Source organism: Diceros bicornis, chromosome 19 (genome assembly GCF_020826845.1).
Source record: "Diceros bicornis minor isolate mBicDic1 chromosome 19, mDicBic1.mat.cur, whole genome shotgun sequence".
Taxonomy (NCBI): domain Eukaryota; kingdom Metazoa; phylum Chordata; class Mammalia; order Perissodactyla; family Rhinocerotidae; genus Diceros; species Diceros bicornis.
Window position 1 is genome coordinate 11,474,612 of NC_080758.1, and position 17,395 is coordinate 11,492,006.

The 17,395-nt window shown below is 48.1% G+C and overlaps 1 long non-coding RNA gene across 2 annotated transcripts; it reads left to right on the forward strand.

Annotated features, from left to right (window-relative positions):
• Positions 1–188: 188 nt before the first annotated feature.
• Positions 189–16,927, forward strand: LOC131418339 (uncharacterized). Of its 2 annotated transcripts, XR_009222879.1 has the most exons (5): positions 189–1,218; positions 2,373–2,461; positions 9,535–9,765; positions 11,477–11,613; positions 15,379–16,927. It is a non-coding gene; the product is annotated as an uncharacterized LOC131418339 (long non-coding RNA). The 2 variants fall into 2 exon arrangements; XR_009222878.1 differs by having other exon boundaries at positions 189–2,461.
• Positions 16,928–17,395: the final 468 nt, after the last annotated feature.

The following is a 17,395-nucleotide window of genomic DNA, read 5'->3' on the forward strand; positions in this document are numbered from 1 at the left end:
CGACCTAGCAGCAGAGCGCATGCGCGGGCTGTGGGGTTTCCGCCCGGGGACGGCCGGCCGGAAGCGCGAGCGCACCTGGAGGCGAGCGGGGCGGGTGGGCCTTGTGCGCACGCGCGGGCGCGCGCCTGGTTGCCCGGGTCCCGGCGGGAGCTCGCGCCCGGCTGGGTGATGGAACGCGGGGCCTGGCAGGTTGCGGGGACGTGGCGGGGCTGGTGGGTTCCGGCCTCCCCCGCTCCCCTTTCCACTTAGGGCTGTTGCAGCCTGCAACAATGTTCCTCCACCACCCCTTTGCGTCGTTTAGGCGTCTGGTTGCAACTGTGGTTGCAAAATTCCAGTTTTCTCGCTCCTGCAGCAGTTACTGGGGAGAACCTCAGGGCTCTCCTGGCGTGGTTTTGTCCGTAGACACTCTTCCGTCTCGTCCCTGAGGTCCCAAGGGGTCGAGCGGGCGCTGGAAGGGAGGGAAAGTGAGCTGAGGCCCGGGATGGCTCCTCGCTCCTCGCAAGTCCGCCTTCCCTGAGGACTTCTCCTAGACCAGCCCTCCAGGGCTTTCTGTTTTTCTTTTCTTCTTTTTTATTTATTTTTAACTTCTGAAGTCTTCTCCCCTTCCTCTAGCCCTTTCTTGGCTATTTGCTGTTTCTCACCAATAACAGCCTTTGGATTGTCTTCGTTTCCCTGATAACAAAAGACTAAATCTTTCTCTCTAAATGCCCCAGTGCCTCCTCAGAGGGACCCTGTTTAGCACTGGCCGTGCTGGGGCGGTGAGGAGGAGACCCGCAAGTCCCCCCACCCTGCAGAAGGGCTCACCGGTGGGACCGCTCATCAGAGCTGTTGAGCCCTCCTGTAGCCGGGCCTGGGCGTGTGGGCGGGGTTTCTAATCCCAGACGGCCAAGAAGAGCTGGTTAGGGTGCTGCCTTCCACCTGAGTCCTCAGGGCCTTGCTCCCCTCATCTCCTGCCCACTTCACGTCCCTCCTGACACCTCGCACCCCTCCTTCCCAGCACTTGTGACAAGTCCCAGTTTTCCCATGTTTTCCAGGAGTCATCCACCTCTGCCCTAGGATGGAAGCTCTGAGAAGGCGAGGGCCACATCTGCTTTGCTCACTGTCAGCATGTAGCCTGGTACCTGACTCCCAGCAGGTACTCAGATATGCCTTTGCTGGGTGCTGGAGCTGAGGGAGTGTGGTTTCTCTGTGCTAACGTTGCCCCACCTGAGTTCAAAGGTGAGAAACCCATCTTTCCCCCTGAGTGGTTCAGTTCACCAAATGTTTGTGGGAGAATTTATGGTGTTTCTGGCTGTTTTGGGTGGAAGTACGGATGGAAGGGATAACACCCCAAGCTAAATAATAAGGCTGCCTCCTCCACCCCCTGTTTAAAGCACCTGCTCGGTGACTCAAGCTGAGCTGGAAATGAAGTGTGGTCCTGTGATGGGGGAGCGTGACAGTTTGGTCTCAAGACCCCTTGATACTCTTAAAAATTATGGAGGGCCCCCAAGTATTTTGTTTATGTGTGTTATGTCTTTCAGTATGCATCGTATTAGAATTAAAACTGAAAAATTTGTAAAACACAAGAATATACAAGCACACATTCCTGTAGTCATCAGGGTGATGATATCACATATCATGTCCCTTCTGGAAAACTCCATCATATACCTGTGAGACAATGAGGGTCAGGAGAGCAAGTGACATCTTAGTATTGTGAAAATAGTTTTGGCTCTGAGAATCCCCTGAAAAGGCCTCAGGGACCGCACTTTGAGAACCGCTCCCTAGAACCATGTCACCACTTTTAGGGATCTGTATTCTCCACTGCCACCCTCCTCTCTCCAGTTGCTGGGGCCACACCCTGGGAGCGAGGGCCCCAGTTCTATGTGAGCGATTGTTGGGTTGAGCTTTATTACTGTTATCCGTACTGATTTATCAGGCCCTTTTCAAAAGGAAGTTCGTGGGTGCCAGCGCACCTGTGTGGGCCCTGCATTCCTGGAGGTATTGTCACGTCCTCTCTCCCCTCCCCCGGGTGTGGCATCCCTCTTTACTTGGACTTTCCTTTCTAGAAGGGAGGGCCAGACCAGAGCTTCCTGGATCTCCTGAGCGGAATTTGCTCTTCGGCCTGCGTCACAAGTGCGCCTGGGTTGTGTAAGGCAGGAATGTGGAAAATAGCTTGAATTTGATAAAGGTGTTGTGGAGGAGGGGAACCCTTTCATCCCAAGAGCTGTTATGGCCACAAGTTTGCTCGCGGGGCCTGAATTTCAGCCTTTCTTGAGAAGCATGAAGCCTGGAGAAATGGCATAGAGGAGTTTATCTTCCTCTTTCTTTGGTTTGAAGACTGAACCCTAATCTCATTTCTCTCCATCACCCCTCCCCACCCCCAAATCCTCAAGTTAAAGCTGATCAGGACCTACGTGTGGGATGAAAAGCTAGTCCCGTGCCTGGGAGGATTCATACTCAGTGAGTTAGGGGGATGAGTAAGGTGAGTGTGTGACATGGACTCTATAAATTATAGGTTCACAAACTCATTAGTTGGGAATGGGCTGCCACTGATTATTACACCCACACACTGTCAGATCTCTCTGGCCCATCTCTACCCTCTGAAAGAAGCTAGTCTGGGTGACATTTCTGCTTTATCTTCCCGTTCAATACTTTCTGTCTTTACATTCTTCTACGACGTAACACAACTGTTGTGTTTGTTCGGTATCTACCTTGCGAAGTGGAAAGAGTTTGTAATTTTCCACAATTATTTTTTATTGATTCTTGTCTTACACAATGATACTTTTTCCTTCCTCCTCCAATTCTTAGGGAAAAAAAAAAGAAAGAGGTGGCAAGAAACCATGTATAATAGTGGTGAGATTTTTTTCAAGAAGTTTCTCTTACCAGCTCTTTTTCTCCTTGACTGCTCAAGTTCCCTTTTTGATGGAGCTGGTTAATAATTCTCTGAGAAAGAGCTGAAGTGTATATTTATGAATCTCAGACGACTCACCAAAGCATTTTAAGCCCTTTTGCAGAGGTGGAATTAAGTCACATGATCTATTTTCTGGTTAATAGCTTATAACATGTTAGTACTTTGTGTGGGGGTGGGGTGGGAGTGCTAAAGAATTATCTCCTGGAGCCTTTAAGAAGCTAGATGCCCTTTCAGGTAAAAACTCATCTTCGTGGGAGGCAGTATGTGCCAGGCATTGTGCGTGAGCCCTGCCCTTGAGGGGTTTGACCTTTGCCCTCTCTGGGATTCAACGTCTCCATCTGTAAATGCAGGCACCGGATGAGATCATCTCCACAGTCCCTTCCAGCTCTTCACATGCTATGGTACCCCAGGGATAATGGAGATTGATCATCATTTCAACATTACCAGGGATGAACTGGAATGAGTAGGGTAATCTTTCCATCAGAGTCAACAGACATGCTGCACTCATCAGCTGAAATATGCCAGTTCCTAGGAGGTGTTGATGAAAATGATGATAACTAACTAACATTTATGAGGGTCTGACCTGGTGCCAGGAACTGTGCTCTGTGCTTTCCCGTGGATTATTTTATTTACTTTTAAGTAACATGAAAGAGGTTTAAATTTGAAGGCACTCAGATCTTGGTATTTTTTTAGGTGATAGATATTAATTTGAGCCCTGGCTCTGCTCCTTGCTGGCTACGTGACCTTGACCCTGTTCCTTTAACCACTCAGAGCCTCAGATTCCTCGTCTATAAAATCAGATGGTACTGACCACCTCATGGCGTTGTTGCAGGGATCAGATGAGAAACTATACGTGACACTTCTCTGCAATCCATCAAGCGTGGTGCGAATGTTAGTGGTTATTATTTAGCAAATAATATTGCCTACCAAAGCCTTTGGTAGAATTTCAAGAAATTCCTTGAAAGAAAACAGAAATGTGTGATAAACCATTCTTCTTGTTTTAGCACAGGGTGACCTTTTAATGGATACCTCATAGTTACAGGGGCTGAGATGCAGCCTACAGGAGTCATTATGTGGCTCCCAGCTGCCTACATTCAAATCCTGCCTCTGCCATTTTGTAGCTGTGTGACCTTGGGCAAGTACTTAACTTTTCTGAGCCTCCATTTCCTCATCTGTAAAATGAGGACAAGAAAAGAATTAATTGTCTTTATTCATGTACAAAGCACTTAGGATAGGACCCAGCACAGAGTAAGGACTCTGTAAACGTTACCTAATTATTTTTATTACCTACTTCCATAAGAGAATTCATTAATGTAATAAGTATTTATTAAGCCTCAACTATGTATATAACAGTGTCCTTGGCATAGAGATAAAAGATAATAAAAAAATAAAAGAATGAAGATGTGATTCCTACCATCAGCACTTCCCAGGTCACACATAGATTGGTTCAGCAAATACCCTTGAGCAACCAGCAAGCATCAGGCAAGGAAACACAAATATGAATATGACAGAGTTCTTGCCTCCAAGGACCTTGGGTCTGGCTGAGAAGTCAGACCTGCCAGAGGCGTCTTCTGGAAGCGATGAGCGCTGTAGTTGGGAGGGGGGCCGGATTGTTGGAGCTGACATCGGTCTCTACCACCAACCAGCTGTGGAACTCTGGACACCTGTCTTAGTCTCTCTAAAGACCATTTTTTTGGGAGAAAACTGAAGATAGTAACACTATCTGCCTTCTTTGAATTAATAAATATAGTGAGTGTCTATTATGTGCCAGGCACTAATCTAGATGGTGAGGATGCGGTCGTAAAGAAGACGGGACAAAGTCGCTGTCCTCCTGGAGCACACATTCCAGGGGGAGAGACGGAATACACAATTAATTAATTAAGGTATGTAGTGCCTTAGTGATAAGAGCCATGCAGGAAAGTAAAGCAGGGAAGGGGATGGGGAGGCCTGGGGGCGGGGCTGAGGTGTGGAAGGAGAAAGAAAACTTCAGATGGGGTGCCAGGGACGGCCTCTCAGGAAAGCTGGGGGGTGAGAGCGATCCCCAGGCTTCTCCGTGGGGGGCCAGGGGTTGCGGGGATGAGGGAGCCTTCCAGGCTGGGGCGCAGCCTGGGGTGAGGACTGAAAGCGATCAGGCTCACTCCGTGCCTGGCACACGGCAAGTACTCGGAAGACCCCAGCTGCTATTTTGAGCCATTACTCAGTGCTAAGGCCAGGGTACGAAAGGGGGTGGGAGCAGAAAAGAGAGAATGACTGAGTCAGCCTGGAGGAGGGTGGGGGTCTGGAGTGCTTCACGGATGAAGGGACTTCAGTTAGAGCTAGGGCAGAAGAATGAGTAGGAGTTTGCTAGAGGCATGGAGGGGGACGCGGGAGGAGGCATTCCAGGGAGAGGTGTGGGGGCGGGGAGAGAACACGGTGTGTTCCCTGAGCCGTGGAGTGGGCCGTGGGCGTGTGCGGGGTGGGGGCTTCTCTGGACGTGGGGGGGGGGGCTGGAGAAGTAGGTGGGGCTCAGATGAGAAGGGCCCCGAAGGCCCACGGTGGGGTTTATGCTTTCTCCAGTTGGTGCTGGCAGACTCCTAAAGTGTTTAAAACAGGGCAGTGAAAGGATCGGATTTGTGTTTTAATAATCTACCAAGGAGGTAGGCACTGTGGGCAGCAAATTAATGAGTCTTGCAGGGAAGAGTGTGATTAAATGGCAAAATGAATGGTCTGGCTTATGGGACTCATGGGGAGGCAGGACATCCCTTCATTCATTTATTCATTCATTCAGCACATATTTATAGGTGAGGTCCAGCTATGTGCCAGGTACAGGCTAGATGCTCGGGCTGCGCTGGGGCATAAAACCATGGCATTGCACAAGGGAGACAGATGATAAGCAAAAACCCAGTTTGGGAGGGGGGTGAGGAAGTGTCACAAATGCGATTGCTTTATGCCCAGGCAGGTAAGGGAAAGGCGTGAAGAGGCTGCGCGGAGCCTACAGAGGACTCCGGCCCAAGTAAAGGGCTCAGGGCCAGAGTGGGAACGCTGGCTTCAGAGTGGTAGGTATTCTGATTCTTTAAGAGAGGCCGGACATTTTTTTTTTTGTGAGGAAGATCAGCCCTGAGCTAACATCCGTGCTAATCCTCCTCTTTTTGCTGAGGAAGACCGGCTCTGAGCTCACATCTATTGCCAATCCTCCTCCTTTTTTTCCCCAAAGCCCCAGTAGGTAGTTGTATGTCACAGCTGCACATCCTTCTAGTTGCTGTATGTGGGACACGGCCTCAGCATGGCCGGAGAAGCGGCGCGTCAGTGCGCGCCCGGGATCCGAACCCGGGCCGCAAGTAGTGGAGCGCGCGCACTTAACCGCTAAGCCATGGGCCGGCCCTGAGGCTGGACATTTTTATGTTAAACTTCCTGATTTTTAAATGTTGGCAACTGCTCAGAGTGCAGTGACAGAATAAATGGAGTGAGTGTGTGTGTGTGTTCTACTCAGCATGGGTTGTGGGAAGAGCTCTGAGAAGGTGATATTTAAGTATTATAAGGTGTTGGTGGTGGGAGAGAGAAGAGCACATACAGGGATCCAGGTGGGGAAGAACTTGGTGTGTGAGGAATGAAAAGAAGACCTGGAGCTTCAGGAGGGAAGGAGAGGAATGGCTCCAGGTGAGACTGCGCATGAGAAGTGGGCCGGGGGCCGGCCCCGTGGCTTAGTGGTTAAGTGTGTGCACTCTTGCTGCCGGCGGCCCGGGTTCGGTTCCCGGGTGCACACCCGCTCCTCTGGCCATGCTGAGGCCGCGTCCCACATACAGCAACTAGAAGGATGTGCAGCTATGACAGACAACTATCTACTGGGGCTTTGAGGGAAAAATAAATAAAATTAAAAAAAAAAAAAAAGAAGAAGAAGTGGGCCGGGCCGGGTCCCGCAGGGTCTTGCAGGTCATGATGAGGGGTTTGGGTTTTATTCTGAGTTCATTGAAAAGCCATCTCTGAATAATTAGAAATAATTTTAAGGTCTGTGGCATCTGAATCTAGATCTAGAAGAGGGAGGAAGTGAAAAGGTGTTCTAGGGAGGGAAATGGGGAGAACAAAGTAGTTCTCAAAGTACTCAGTCATCCTTGAGGAGAGGATGGTCAGGTTGAAGGAGAGAGAGGCAGGCAGCACACGGGGATGAGTTCCAAGACCTGGAAGACCTTGGGACATGACGTTCGAATAGGCAGGTTGGCACCATTTTGTGGAGATCTTTGAAGCAAGATCTTTGTATTTTGTCCTGCAGGCCAGAGTGTCCCAGATGTGCTTGAAGATAAGAATCATCTTGGGTGTTTATTAAAAATGCAGATTCTGAGGCCCTCTTCTGTGATCCCATTTCTGGAGATCTGGAAGGGGGCCCAGGGAACCTGTAATTTTAACCGTCATCCATGGGATTCTTGCCCTCGAGTAAGTTCGGAAAATGCTGATGTAGGTGCTTGGGTGTCATTCCAAGTTTCTGACCCAGGAGTCAGAAAGTGGTGTTTTAAGATACATTTGAGGAAAGAGGGCTTGCAGGCAGGGAGACCAGGGAAGAGGCCCTTGCAGTTGTCAGGACCCAAGACTGAAGGTCTGACTCAGGTTATGTAAGAGGACTGTATTAGTTTTCTACAGTTGTGGTAACCAAGTGCCGCAAACTGGGTGGCTTAAAACAACAGAAATTTGATCCTTCACAGTGCTGGAGACCCAAAGTCCTAAATCAAGGTGTGGGCAGGGTTGGTTCCTTCCGGAGGCTCCGAGGAGAATCTGTTCACGCCTCTCTCCTAGCTTCTGGTGGTGGCCGGCCAGCCTCGGTGGTCGGTCTGTGGCTTGCAGATCATCAATCCGATCTCTGCCTCTGTCCTCACATGGTGTTTTCCTCATTTTAACCTTTAAGTTAGATGTTGCTGAAAGTTGAGGAGGGTGAAGAGAGGGGAAAAGACTATAGGATTTGTTGAAAAGCTGCTGGCCTGGCATAATAAATTCTCTCCATGCTTGTCCCCTGAATGGCCAGAGACATTGGTTGGGGACTTTGGGAGTGTGATGTCAGTGGCATAGTAGGAATAAAAGGCACGTGAAGGCCCTTGCAGAGTGGATAATGAGGAAACGAGCACTGCGGCAACAAATGGCAAGGAAGAAGATGGTTGCTGGAGGCAGCCTCGAATAATAGCTAAGACCACGGGGTGTTAAAATGTGCAGCTGCTCTTCCTAAGCGTTTACACCTCCGCTCTCATTTCATCTTAGGGAGATCAGCTCATCCCAGTTTGCCTGGGACTTTCCCAGTTTTAGCCTTGAGAGTCCCGGAAAACCCCTCAGTCCCTCGAAAACCCTATTTCATCTTCACAAACACTTATGGATTTAGGTCCTGTTATTACCCTTATTTTACAGATGAGGAAACTGAGGCACAGAGAAGTTAAGTAACTTGCCCAGGGTCACACAGAAAAGTGGCAGAGCTGGTTGGATCCCAAAGACCTCAAACCCAAGCTGTTGGATCCCAAAGCCCTCACCCTTCTAAGTTGCCTTTTATATGGTCAAGTGAATTTCAATGACTGGTTTAAAAATATTTTTTCCTTTATGAAATGCATCATTTTGTTTGGAAGCAGAAAGCATGCCTGCGTCCTTTCCCCCTGCCCTGAGACAATCCTCCAGGTAAAAAGTCAGTTAAGAGTCAGGTTACAAGACTGGTTGCCTTCTAGGAGCCTTCTGGAAACTGACACCCTCCAGGGGATCTGCCCCACAGCCTGCAGCATCTGATCAGAATTCCTCCTGGGGTTTTTCAGGGGGAGGGAGAGTGGTTTGCTGTGGAGAGGAGTTTCCAAAATGAAAATAAACCAGCAAACAACCCAACTTGTTAACGGAGATCAGTGACTTAGCCTCATTAAATTCAACATTAGGAGAAGAGGACTCAATCATTTATGGAAACCTTTTCTCCCTCAGGAGACATTTAAGAACTGAACATATTTTTTAAAAACTTAGGGAATGCCAAGTTTATGTAAAATTATACCAGTGATGAAAGAGGCTTGAGAACAACAGCAAAGCTGGCCGGAGTCGATGCCCGCAACTTGGGCTCTTGGGAGACAGAGGAAAGCAAGAACAAGGGCGCCAGGAGTGTGAGAGCTGGGTCATCGGGGGCACAGCAGGGGAGCCTGGGTCGGTGCCTGGCTGGCTGTCTCCAAGCTGGCTGAGCTGGGACAGGGGACCTCATCCCTGGGAGTCTCGTCTCTAAGCTGAGATCCTGGGTAGCTACCTCTGAGGGTTGTGTCAAGAATTCCACCAGAGTATACATATGTCACCTGACACTTTCCGGCACATGGCGAGTGTGGAATAAACGGTACCTGTTATGGCTCAGAACTCCGCTGGGTTGGCTCTTTGGTCTGAGATTAGAAAGAGCCCCGAGCTAGTGTTTGTTGAAAACTCACACCGTGTCAGGCCTGAGCTAAGTGTTCTACACACATTCTGATATTTAATCCTCACATTAGCTCAGGTACTGTTATTCCATTTGCAGATGCAGAGACCGAGGTGAAGAGGGGAGGGTAAATGGTTTGCCTTAAAGATTTACAGAGAGAGGAAGGGATTAGGACCCAGGTCTATCCTGACTCTGCTTTCTACTGCACAACCTTACAGGGAAATGTAAAAAAAAAAAAGTAATGTCGTTTGTCTCGTTCCAGGTCTCTTTAAGTCTGAAGAAAATCTATTTGTTTCTGGAAAGTGCCAATGGGAAATTTCAAAATGGAGCAAGGTGTGCCGGGCAGCCTTCTGGATTGGAGGGTTTTTGCCTGTGTTCAGAGGCAAAAACTTTGGGGTGAAGGTGTTTCCCACACAGTTGAAGAGCCTGAAGGCGGGCTTGACCCTGTGCCCCAGGCTGAAAGCTGCCCTCTCCTCGGTTTCATTAGCCTGAGGTACATGTGTCCAAACACCTCCGCTTAAGCAGTGGTCCTTAAAATAGGGTCTCCGTGCGTGTGGCCTGTGTTTCCTGTTACTCCTGCGGGATGCTAGGGAGAATGTTTATCTTCGTCTGCTGACTAACTGCTAACCTCGTCTGACTTTTGTAATCATGAGCAGTAAATGTTGCTTTTTATTGGGGTGGCCCTCGCTGGCGCTGTTTCTCTGTTGGTCAGTTCCATGACTTGGGGGAAAAGATCTCTCAGCTCCGTCTTTAAAATCAGGAGAGTGAGCGTTTAGCAATGCTCGTATGGAGTCTGGCCATGAACTTGAAATCCTAACCTCTCACCCTTTGCGTGGGCCTAAATGAGAGACCTAGATTCTGGGCATTTTTCTTCATGTAGCTTACTCTTCCTCATTCACACAGCTGTTCATTCCGCAATTTACCCGTTCATACACCAAACATGGAGCCGGCCGAAGCTTCGACACCTTTCTTCAGTCTGGCAGCCCAGCGCTTCTCAGACAGACAGCGCTGAAGGACCAGTTTTTTTTTTTTTTGAGGAACGTTCTCCCTGAGCTAACATCTGTTGCCAATCTTCCTCCTTTTTTCTCCCCAAAGCCCCAGTAGATAGCTGTATGTCATAGCTGTACGTTCTTCTAGTTGCTCTATGTGGGATGCCCCCTCAGCATGATTGACAAGGGGTGTGTCGGTTGGCGCCCAGGATCCAAACTGGGGAACCCTGCGCCGCCAAAGCAGAGCGCACGAACTTAACCGCTACACCACCAGGCCAGCCCCATGAAGGACCAGTTTTAAAAAATTTTCAAATCATTGCAGATGGATACTTTTGTAAAATAAAATAAAATTGAATTACTGGAAAAAATGAAATTTAAAAATCCCGAAGACATACAAAATGCAAGCCCTAATTTTTTAGTGTAAGATTCAGCAGAACACCTTTTGAGTAGCATTGTGCTTGAGCACACAATTATGATACAGTGTGATAAACGTCCTCATAGGTACGGGGTCCCAGAAGAGAGGGACATAAATAGTTTTGTAGGAACTCAAAGGGTTCAATCATACGGATAGTAGAAATAGCCTTGAAAATCAGAGTCTGGGCCTCAATTTCCCCACCTGTCAAGTAGTCCACTCCGTCAAGTTGCTGGGTTTAGCTGATGCATAAAACACTAGACACACCTGAATCTGAGGAATCTTGTGCAAACCTCTCATCATCCAGTTCCTTTGGTAGTTCAAGAACCCAAGGCACTTAGATGAGATCCATATAGACTTACCTACGTAGCACTCTACAGAGTAAAATATTTTAAGATAATTTTTATTATGAAAGTGAAGCATTTTGTAGGGGAAAAATAAATCTCCCCTTTACCCTCCCTTCTAGGTCTTTTATTAGACACACACAAATATAGCAATGGGCTCATACCAGACAGCATTTTTTTAAAACAGATCTTGCTTGTTTCACTCAACAATGTATCATAGTGATTCTTCCACTTTACTACTTACATACCTTCCTCATTCTTTTTTCCAGCTGCATTGCTTTCCAGGGTATAGGTATGACATCATTTCTTTAGGCAGTCTCGTGATGGTGGATGTTGACCTCATTATTACTCACAGCATTGCAGTGAACATCCTGTGCCTGTGTCCTCTAGACTTATGTGTGTATTTCTCTAGGACAGATGGCAAGAAGTCAGTGGGTGTACACATTTAAAATTTCGTAGGTGCTGCCAAAATTGCTCTCCTGAAAGATAGCACCAGTCATCACCAGATTTTAAGGTTGGAAAGTGCGCTGTTGAACTCACTCCTCCTTTTGCCGATCAAGAGGCTGGAAGGGGAAAGAACTTGGTCAAGGTCACAGGTGAGTTCAAGACAAAGCAAGAGCATAGCCTCCTGACTCTGTCCAGTGAGGTTCCAGTGTTTTTATCAGCCTCTAGCAGCCCCATGGCCATTTACCCTGACTGGTAGGGTGCTCTGCGCAGAACCAGGTGTGAAAGCTTTGAATAAGTATATTCGGTCAAATGTGACCCTCCATCCTTAAGATTGTGTCTTAAGTCCCTTAAGAAAGGGACTGTGACTTGGGTGCCTTTGCAGCCCCTTTGAGAACCATCTAATTCTCATTTGACCAAACCACCCTTGTCATGTGCAGGGACAGCTGACTCTAGTGAGAGAAGCATGGGGCTCGGCCTCCAAGCTTAGCTCTGCTCCGACTTTGTGATTTGGGGCATGGTGCCTAGCCTCTCAGTGCCTCAGTTTCCCTGTCTTGGAAATAGTAACCTTCTCACAGAGTAATCGTGAAAAGAACATGATAACTGTGTGTAAAGGGCTTGGGAGGCTTCGGGAAATGCTTTCTTCTCTCGTGGACTTGACGAGGATCAGGATTTGCGGTTGAGGTATCCAACAGAGGGCACTGTCTGAGCTACAAGTGGGATTCTTTCACATAGAGAGGAGCATTAGTAAAAGGCTCCGACGGTGCTAAGTTATTCCCAGAGTTTAGATTTAATTGAGGTCAGAGTCATTTTTACTTATCACTGGCGAGTTGCTCTGAAGAGGTGATTTGAGGACAAGAAGTGGCCACATCCCTAGATTCCACAGACACTCCCTTCCCTCTAATCCCTCTCTGAACTCTTCGTCTCCTAAATATCATCATCTGTCTTCACTTCTCTATCTCAAATGTAATCCATCTCTGTTAATGGCATCACTATCTCTCTGGCCATCCAGGACCGTAACTTTATTTTGGACGCTCTCTCTCCCTCACTCCTTAGATCCCTGTAGTTGCTGATTCAAGACATCTAACACACTGGTCCTTCCCTGTTGCCGTGCAGTGGTACCCCCAGGGCAGACCTTCATTACTTCTGGCCAGAACTGAGCACCACATCCAGACAGGTCTGGGAAGCCCCGAGCACTCGGATCTCCTCTCGGGAGCCTCGGCACTGGGTGACTGCCCCTCCCCACCCCCTTAGCATGACTCTCAGGGCTCTCCAGCGCCTGGCCCCAACCCTCTGCCTTAGGTTCCATGCTAAGTGAGAGCATGTCCCTCCTCTGGTTGAAGCTCTCTGAAAGCTGCTTATCTCACTGCGAGTCAATGCCAACTCCTTACAATAGCCTCCTGTAGCCTATGTCTTTCCTCCTTTCCTTAACCTTACCTCCCACCACCCTCCCCTCATCCAGGGCCTTTGAGGTTCCCTCTGCCTCTCCCTCACTTCCTCCAGCTCTCTGCTTCCAGAGGGTCAGATTCTGGACATACTTACTTGCTTTCTTTGTTTATTATTTGCTTCCCTGATGAGAACGTGAGTCCACGAAGGCACGGACTTTGTTTCTCCTGCTTTATCTCCAGGACCTAGAACAGTTCTGGCCCAGGGTCAGTGCTCGTGAGTGAATGAGGGTGACCGATCACCGTCTGTGTAGTTCTAAGAGGCAGTTCTAAGAGTTCTTAGTCTAAGAGTCCCCTTAGACTAAGTGCAAGGCCGTGCAACTCCGCTGGACCTGGCGATGGGCGAACCAGCACAGTGGCACAGGCCGTGTCACCAAAACACAAAACAGGTGGAATGTGTTCAGGTTTGAGCAAGATGCAGCCTGCTCTGTGGAGACTCTACGACTGGCCCCCTCTGGAGACGGAGGTTGAGGAGGGCAGTTCTGTAGATGTGTGCCTTCCCTGGAACAGAAAATAGGAGATGCACAGGTAAGAGACCTGGAGCATTAGCCAGGTGCCAGCGTGCGGCTGAGCGTATCCCCTGAATTCCCTGGTTAAGTCCTCGCACAACGCTGGGTCAGGTACTATCCCTGCCATTGTTTTATTTCATTTATGTATTTATCTATTTGGTGAGGAAGGTTGGCACTGAGCTGGTGTCTGTGCCAGTCTTCCTCCATTTTGTGTGGGGGACAGCGCCACAGCACGGCTGATGAGTGGAGTGGGTCCGCACCGGGGATCCGAACTCGAGAACCCGGGCCACCCAAGTGGAGCACGTGGAACTTTAACCACTTGGCCACGGGGCCGGCCCCCTTCCTGTCACCATTTTAAGGGGAAGAAACTGAGGCCCAGATGAGTTGCGTCACTTGCCCATAATCGCTCAGTTAACCGTCTCTCCTGGACATTCCGTTTTGCCGGGTTTGTGGTGAGGCCCTTAAACCTGCCTTTTAAAAGCGCCCCTATGGCTGTTTTTGGCCTGAGGCAAGCTGGGAAACACTGCGCTTTCTGGAAAAGTTCGGACTAATTTTGGAAGGCAACTCTGCTGTTCTTAGGGCTGTCACCTCCTTGCCCACTGCAGCCCCCCAGAAGTCCCAGGGTCATGCCTGCCCCTCAGACAGGCTCCCCTTGGGCGTCCCGGATGGCGTAAACACTCAGGCGGAAGGCAAGCTCCTGGCACGTGCTGGGCGTTTGTCCCAGTTCGTTTTCCTCCCTTTCAGAAACCCCATTTCTCTCCCATGAGGTTTGTCTGCGCCGGTTCTTAAGTTCTGATGACTGTATCTTTTATCCCTTTCACTTCCCTCCTGTCCCCCTTCTTTGCCTTTTAAAATATTTCAAGACTTTTTCCACGGCTGTTAAAACCAGAAGGTAAAGATTCAAGTACATTTTTAAAAAATGCATTACATAAAAGAAATGATTCTGTCTCGACAACTGGAATCCAAACAGAATGAAACAAAAATTCAACAAATACGTATTTGTTTTTTGTCCTTATTGCTCAGAGCAAAGCTAGGGAGTCTAAGTGGCAGAAAGAACACACGTCTCCTATTGAATATTAGGCGGCTGTCATCGCCCCATTGATAGAGCGTTCACAGGTTATGGTTTCTCTGGCACTTAAATATACACGCCCTACAGCCCTACATAGAGGTGTCAGGAGTTCTCAATCATCTCCTATGCTATAGTGGATTACATTTTCCAAACAATGAGCACAATTTCTCCCTTAAGGAAACTGGTTATCGAAAGATTCGAGGGAGTGGAATGTGTAATAAAACACAGACATGCAGAGGAGACCAAGTTTTATGGCTCCAGAAGAGAAAGAATGACTTTATTGACTATAAAATAAAGTCCGCATGCTACAAGTTGGCCTGAACCCACCTCGTGCATCTTTTTTTCAAATAGACCTGAGATTAAAAACCAGCCAGCCCCTTCGTAGCTCTGGGACTTGAGTTGTAAGTCACTTAGATCTCTCTGACCTTCTGTCTCCTATGAAAGGGACTAATGCCTCACAGGGAAGTTGTGAGAAACGGGGGGGACACAGTCTGCTGGCCAGGATTAGTGTGTTTGTGGTTGTACGCAGGATAATTGTATCATGTTCGGCAGAATTATGACCTAGTTATCGTCTCTATCAGGAGATATGGTTGAAGGAGATGCGTATGGGTGTCAAGTTGACAAAGGGTGGACTTGTGACGGTTAATTTTATGTTATCAGCTTGATGGACTAAGAAATGCCCAGATAGCTGGTAAAACCTTATTTCTGGGTGTGTCTGCAAGGGTGTTTCTGGAAGAGATTAGCATTTGAATCAGTAGGCTGAGTAAAGATCACCCTCACCAATGCAGGTGGGCATCCTCCAATCTGTTGAGGGCCTGAATAGAACAATAAGGCAGAAGAAGGTCAAATTTGTTCTCTCCTTGAGCTGGGACATCCATCTTCTCTTGTCCCTAGACAGCGTTGCTCCTGGCTCTCAGGACTTCGGATTCAGATTGCAACTTATACCATCAGCTTTCCTGGTTCATCCATCTTCCAGAGGGCAGACTGTGGGACTCCTCAGTCTCCATAAGCGCCTGAGTCAATTCTATAATAAATCTCCTCTTATGTATATATCTATAGATCTTATTGGTTCCGTTTCTCTGGAGAACCCTGACTAATGCATCACTGTAATTTTTGTCTCCTTCTGATCTGGCTGAACGGAACCCCATGAGACCTGGGCACTCCTGGCCTCCACACCTTCGCTGGTGCCATTCCTTCTTCCTGGAGCATCCCTTGGATCTTTGCATGCCCCAGACCAACCCTGCAAGTTCTGCTTCAACACCACCTCTTCCAAAACGTCTTCCCAGAAGCCCCCAGTCAGAAATGACTTCTCCCAGCTCTTGTCTCATCAAGCATGATTGTGCCTCTGTGACAGCAGTTCTCACAGACTTCTCTCAGCGTAGCTGTCTTCCAGCTTCCTGCGAATGGCACCGCCTCCATCAACTTGCTCAAGCCGGGAGCCAAGTGTTGTTCCAGAGCCCTCGCCCCTCACCGCCCTTCAAAGTCATCCATTTTTGCCCATCTCCAGTCTGCTCTTCACAGAGATCTTTCTAACATACAAACCTGTATTGCCACTACGATGCTGAAAACCTTCTGTGGTTCCCATTAGTCTGAGGCTGAAGATGAAAACTTCTCAGCCACAATGCCTTGACTGGTGTGGCTCCACCTGTCCCTTCAGCTTCATGTTTTTGTTTTGTTTTGTTTGAGATATAATTCAAATGCCATAGAATTCACCCTTTTAAAGTGTACAATTCAGTGTTTTTTTTTACTATATTAACAGAATTGTACAACTATCACCACTGTTTAATTCCAGAATATGTTCATCACCCCCAAAAGAAACCCCATTCCCATGAGCAGTCACTCTCCATTACCCCACCCCCACCCCCACCCTCGCTCCTGGCAACTACGAATCTACTTGCTGTCTCTATGGATTTGCCTGTTTTGGACATTTCGTATAAGTGGAATCTTGCAATATGTGGTCTTTTTTGGCTGGCTTCCTTCACTTAGCATACTGTTTTCAAGGTTCATCCATGTTGTAGCATGTATCAGTATTTCATTCCTTTTTATGGCTGAATAGTATTCCACTGTGTGGATATACCATCGTTTGTTTATGCATTCACCAGTTGATGGACATTTTGGTTGTTTCTCCTTTTTGGCTATTATGGATAATGCTTCTGTGAATGTTTGTGTTCAAATTCTTGTGTGAACATATATTTTCATTTCTCTTGGGTATATGCCTAGGAGTGGAATTGCTGGTTCAGATGATGCTCTAGGTGTAAGTTTGAGGAGTTGCCAGACTGTTCTCTCCAGCAGCTGTCTCACTTCACATGCCCTCCAGCAGCGTAGGAGGGTTCTTACCTCCCCACCTCCTCCTCTAGGCTCCTCTTGTACCTCACTGCTCCTGGCTCTCTGGGCTCTAACCCCATCCCTCCTGTTAGTTCTGACATCAGCCTGATTCCCTGTCTCACAGCAAAAGGAGGGTCTTGAAGATGCCTGTGGTTCTAACCCTGTTAGACCCAGTGCCTGTTTGTCTACCCTGAAATAAAATTCATAAATAGTGTAACTTACCTACTCATATAATGAAAACATGTACACGTAATTCTCAAACTATAAAATAAAGGAGAATAAGTGGAAAGTAATTTGTAGTAAAATCATATGTATTATAATGCTGGAAGTCCTAGTGAAGTAGCCAGGGTGCTTGAACATCACAGGTAGAAACACTGTGAAGGTGACACCTGCAAATGCAGGTAGATCTAGGTGTCGGGTGTTGGCCACCCATGCACCACGAGCACGTGGAGTGGAATTGCTGCCCGTGCCGTTCCTCCGGAATAGGGGACAATGTAAATTCCCAAGCAGAGTAGGGATCAGTTTTCTCTCAATTTACGTGGTCATGGCATTCCAGGAAAATGCAGTACGAATTAAAACCATGCAA